Source organism: Argiope bruennichi, chromosome 8, assembly GCF_947563725.1.
Source record: "Argiope bruennichi chromosome 8, qqArgBrue1.1, whole genome shotgun sequence".
Classification (NCBI taxonomy): domain Eukaryota; kingdom Metazoa; phylum Arthropoda; class Arachnida; order Araneae; family Araneidae; genus Argiope; species Argiope bruennichi.
In genome coordinates this window covers 63228748-63234743 of record NC_079158.1, presented here as the reverse complement: position 1 = coordinate 63234743, position 5996 = coordinate 63228748, and the positions used below count along the sequence as shown (strand labels likewise).

Sequence of the window (5996 nt, the reverse complement as noted above, 5' to 3'; positions counted from 1 at the left end):
AACTTTTTGAATTTGAAATTTCTATTCATATTTCATTTTTTCAGGGAATCAAAGATTTATAGAAAAAAAGATATTTTAATGAGTTGGATTATTTGACATTAATGCTTTATGTTTGGGATTCTTAAACTTCGTTTGCGATATTAAACGGCGGTATGTTAAACGGCGGATAGTTTCATGTTCTTCTCGTTGAAAACAAAAACTATTAGTAAATAATTCTGTTCATTTTGACTATTGCGAAGGGTGTTATGTGATGAGTTTCTTACGTGACTCGGTGGCGCAACGGTAGCGCGTCTGACTCCAGATCAGAAGGTTGCGTGTTCAAATCACGTCCGGGTCAACGCTGTTAGCATTTTATAAATTTTAGGAACCTGATTGATGATTATATTTCGTCTTGATAAAAGTTTCCTATCATTAATAACAAAAACTGAATCTATGTATCAAAACTAAAGTGGCGAAAAGATTAAATAAAAAATAAAATTCTACAGATATTATGTAATATATTAAAATTATTAGTTATTATTAGTTAAAAATTTATGGTATAAGGTTTTTTTTTTCCTTTTTTCTTTTTTTGTTGAATTGATTTGCGATTCGCTATCTCAACGGCAGAACATCTAATGGTAGATTCGAAGAATGCGTGTTCAAATCATGTTGGAGTTGCTAGCACTTTTTCATGTGTTTTAGGAACCTTTTGGGGATTATATTTAGCCTTTGATGAATGTTTTCAAGCATTAGTAACCAAAATTGAATCTATAAAATAAAAATTAAATTTATAACATTTTATAGATATATAATGTATTTGGAATTAAAAATTTATGGTTTGATTTCGTTTGATAAAAAAAAAAGAGAGTACGCGTTTAGAGGCTCGGACATGCAACGGTTGCTCGTCGGAGCCGAAACTTGCGCGTTCAAATACCATCAGAATTTTTTTTTATATGCAATTGGTAAATTTCTGAGTGTTATATTTTGCATTTGAAGCACGTCGATTAAAATGGTTTTGATAATTAAAAACCCAAACTGAGTCTGTTAATAAAAATTAAAGGTGTGGAAACTTTAAGTCTACTAATGTCAAAAACAATTCGGAGCTTTTACATTTAAAATACGATAATGTATCATAATTAGATAAAAGTACAAAATATTTTAAATAATTTTTATCATTTCGATAGTATTTTAACCCTTTCACGACTAAGGGAAGCATTTCCCCCTATTTTAAAATTGATGATTGTCGTATTTTTTTATACCTCTTCAGCAATTCTTTATGCAGAATGCTAAAATAGAACGTATGCCGAACGCAACTGCTTAAACTTTTCCGTTCACGCAATTGCAGCATAGAAAATATGACGCTTAAAATATGTACTATGTGGAATGCCCATCTTTGCTACACAACCAAAAGAAATTGCATCGCAGAATATCATAATTACTACATTATTTTGAATAATAATTTTATGTCATAAATTTGCATTATAATAACTTTAATTTTGTATTATAAATGATATTTTTTGTATTATTAACCAATAAATAAAAGACATTGTATAATAAGCCTACTACAGTCTGTATTACCTTTATAATCCATTGGAAAAATATTTTCCCTAAAATAAAAAAAAAACAATAATTATACATTGTTATGTATTTTTCTGATGATTTTTATTTATTTTACGTCTAAACATACTAAAATAAACAGTTATATAATAATATTTATTATAGCAACCTTAATGTCCCGTAAGTGTTAAAACAACTATTTTATAGCTCAAAGAATTAAAAAAAAATACCCTGAAAAAATTCTGTAAAGTACAGTCTTGAATAATATAAATACAATAATTTTATATGATGTCACAATTATAAGAAAAAAAGGAACTCCTTATATCATTTGACAGCCAGCTGTCTTAATCGGTGTTTGGACATCAAGTCTTTCTTCTCTCTTTCTTCAATAATTCATAATTAATCCAAATTTTTATAAAGCCAGATGAACATAAAATGATTCCCTTTCATAAAATATCTGCTGTAAAATGACAACTAAAAATATATCTAAAACCAATGCTACATTCAAGTTTATTTCTATAATTCCGATGATGACGTAATTAAAAATTTATATATTCTACAATTTTCTAAAACAAAAGATTTCTGAATTTAACAAAACTTCATAAAAGTGGAATTGTTTTAAATATTTTAAAAGATTTAACCACAAAGAAGAAACGCCTCCTTTCCTATGTGTCTAAGAACAACAACGTCAAAAAATGATTGACACAACTTAAGTTATTGCATCTTGAGTCAAAATGCATTAATTTTAAAAGCTTTGATCCTTGAAAAGCCTTTTTACTTTATATACACAAATTAACGATCTACTCATCAAATTTTTTTCGCATGTGGTTCTCAGTTTCGAAATCTTTTGAAGCGATATAAAATAGACGCAAATACATACATACGTGACTAAAACACGTGGCCTATTTGAAGAATTGGGCAATCGAGTGTCAAGGTCTACTAAAATGTAAGTTATAGCTTGTTGTTCTGTTTTCGATGATCGCAATCCTTGTTTTGTAGGCCAACGACGAAAGTGGACATCACGATCCCACGCGAATATCCTTCCATTATTTTCTCTGAAAAATAGTTCGTGTTTCAACTATAACATGCTTTCCGTTGTTCTAGAAATATATGTGCTCAGATACCTGAATTTTTAGAATTTTGTTACTCTATTGCCACAATTGAAAAATACAAAAGTTACAAATAGTGCAATCTTGTTTTTTAACAATTCTTTACAAATGGCAGCAATATCCTATCTTATGCGCAATATTGTAGAGTATTGTGCGATATTATATTATTAAATCTTCAATAATATTATACAATATTGTTTAATATCGTGCAATATTGTACAATATAAGAACAATACTATATTGTACAATATTGCGTTCAATATTGTATAATACTATATTGTACAATATTGCGTTCAATATTGTAATAGTTCAATATTGTACAATACTATATTGTACAATATTGAACTATTGTATAATAGCTATGGACTCATATGAAGGTCCCCACGAGGCTTAGAGATATTTTTTGATATTCTCAGAATAATTCAATTTTGTGGTTTCATTTGATTCATAAAAAATGTATAATCGAATTAACTGAACTAAAATAAAATATCACTAGAATTTCAGAATATTTTACTCTGGCTTTTGTCACTTTTTAAAATTCGTTAATTTTTTTCATTTTATAGAATGATTCATAGTTCAAAAGAACTGACTAAATTTATACTTGAGTATTTAAAATGCATTGTAAATATGCGTAATTTTGAAATCCATTTTATTTGAAATTACATTAGACTTAAAAATATTTTAAATATGACATATAAAATCCAATTTTTTTAAAAAGTGACTTTTTAAAAATTGTTTTGTTACATCAGTTTGTTATAATATTTACTACTTAAAAATTGCTTGTATAGATATTAAATTTGAAACGATCTTATTATTGACACTAATCGCATAGTAAAATTGGCATGGTTTTAGTTAAAACAGCTAAAAAAATTTATAAAAGGCTGAAAAAACATCTAACATTTCGCAAATTTAGTTTAAAATTTAATAATATTTCCTAAAAGATTAATCATTGATTGATTTTTGCATTATCAACAGAATTTTACATCTTTAATGAAAATCAAAAGTTCAGAACTAGTTTGAGCTAATTAATGTTTTTTTAAAGAACCGCAACTATGTCAGCGGAAGTGGTTATGTGTGGTTTCTGCGTCAAGTTTCGGGAGAATATATTATTCAACGTATGCTTTTTTGCAGAAATCCTTTCGTAAGTATGGCTTCAGTTCTTCACGCCTGACCGCTGTAAGACAACCGAATAGAATAAATAATTAAACATCCTAGAAATGTATTAAAAAAATCTGTGACTAACAAACATTGCCACATGATAAGTGAAATCCTATTTGGAAGTCATTCTTTTTAAGCTGAAAATTATTTTATTGATTTCGCTCGAGACATTTTATGCACCTCTACAACTCATTTTGAAAGTGAGAAAGCATTTGCTTCTTTTCCTTATTCATTTTGGAACAAAATAAATGCTTTTATTGATTTCGAAATATTGGCAGAGTTCTTGGATTAATTTGCGTGAGATGGTTGCTCAAAAAAATAAATAAATAAATTGTTAAACGAATTCATATCTTTACATTGTACTTATTCTGATTGGATCAGGGTATTTTAAAGTTTCCGCCCTCTCGACGTTAATTTATGTAATACGAATCGTTGCCAACATTCGTTCGCAAATAATTTTATATAAAAAAAGTGAAGTTCATAAAGATATTTAGAATTAATATAATAATTCAATAGATTTCGTGTAAGTTTTGCTCATTATATCTGTGAAATATGCATTTAATAAAATGTTACAAAGTAAATATTTTTAATGAAAGCTTAATGATAAATAAAATAGTTTTTTTATTGATAAAAAAATTGTGCTTCTTTTTAATTATTTTTTTTAAATTCATTTATTTTAATCATTTAAATTGTGTCATTAATTAAATTAATTAATCCATTTTAATCATTAAAATCATTTTATACGAAATGAAATCTTAATTTTCCCTATAGTATAAAAAAGCATGTGTATTTAAAACATTCTTTTCTAGTTGCCTTTATTATTTTTTAAAATCCTTCAATGAAAGTTATTAATAACCATGGAAAAAAAATAAGCTTTTGGATGTTTTTAAAAATCGTTTAGCCCACAGTTTAACATTGTGAAAAAGTACCCGATTTTAAAAATCGCTTGGTTTAATTAATATTCTCATTTTGATAAAAATCTCAGCGAAAAGGAATTATTTTTCTCTTTGATTCCTATTGATAGTAGTCTAATAATATATAGATAAGAGGTTCTAGTGTAGTATGCTTTTTAAACAAATTATTTTTAAATTTAAATTCTTGCATATATATTAAGAAACAGACTTATAAAATTCAGTTACATAATTTAGTAAGAAAATAAATAGAAATGAATTGTGAGTAGAAAGAAGTTCAAATAAAAAGAACCATTTGCCAATTTTCTATGATTTTTTTTAAAAATCAAGATAAATTTTCGAGCTATTTTGAGTATAAACAAAAGTGTTTAAAAGACGGAATTTCACTCGGAATTATTTTTATGCTTTTTCTGTCCCATTGTTAGATTTACAAGTTCTACTACAGCTTGAAAAACAGAATTTAATTTAGACGCTCTCTCAAATCTTCTCTTTATTTGACGTATGAAATATGTTGAGTTTTTATATTACATAAAAGAGCTGTAAAATCTTTTTTAGAAGCGAAATAAAGCCAGAAAAAAAATTACAAATCAAAATTTTATTTGAAAAATAATACTTAAGTTTTTGTTATCATTACTGTTGAGTGCCACTTTCTCGTGACTCGGTGGCGCAACGGTAGCGCGTCTGACTCCAGATCAGAAGGTTGCGTGTTCAAATCACGTCCGGGTCATATTATTTGTATTTATTTTTCGATTAACGAGAACGATTTTAAATCATTATTCCAATGTCAAAATAAGAGCATCGTATATGTTTCGAAATGATTTTCGAATAAAAAGTATTTTAGGAATAGCAGAGTAAATTTTAAATTGAGTATAATCTTAAAATTTAAATACAAACTGCGTTTTAGTTGACGTTTAGAAAATTTGCCAGTTAGGAATATTATATGATTAATAAATTAAATCTAGCCCTTACTGAAAATTATTTTTTGGATTAAATGCCTAAGTTTTAAAATACCTTTTCAAGGTATTTTAAGGAAATGACAGTTATTTTTGAAAAGGTAAACACTCTTTTACATATTCACACATTCTTTCATATGAATTCACCAAATACATCATGAAACTATTAATTCGCATATTCACAGCGCAGAATGAGATAAACAAAAATGACTTCAAATAAATTCTGAATGGAGAAATTTGTAACATGTGAGAAATTTGTAACATGTTCTTCAGAATTTATGAAAACATTGTGTGGTATATTTTCATGTCTTGTGAGGCATTATAAAACT

General features: G+C 26.8%; 2 non-coding genes across 2 annotated transcripts; both read left to right on the top strand.

Annotated features, from left to right (window-relative positions):
• Positions 1–265: 265 nt before the first annotated feature.
• Trnaw-cca (transfer RNA tryptophan (anticodon CCA)) lies at positions 266–337 on the top strand. Its single transcript has one exon. It is a non-coding gene; the product is annotated as a tRNA-Trp (tRNA).
• A 5032-nt stretch (positions 338–5369) lies between these two features.
• Trnaw-cca (transfer RNA tryptophan (anticodon CCA)) lies at positions 5370–5441 on the top strand. The gene has a single exon. It is a non-coding gene; the product is annotated as a tRNA-Trp (tRNA).
• Positions 5442–5996: the final 555 nt, after the last annotated feature.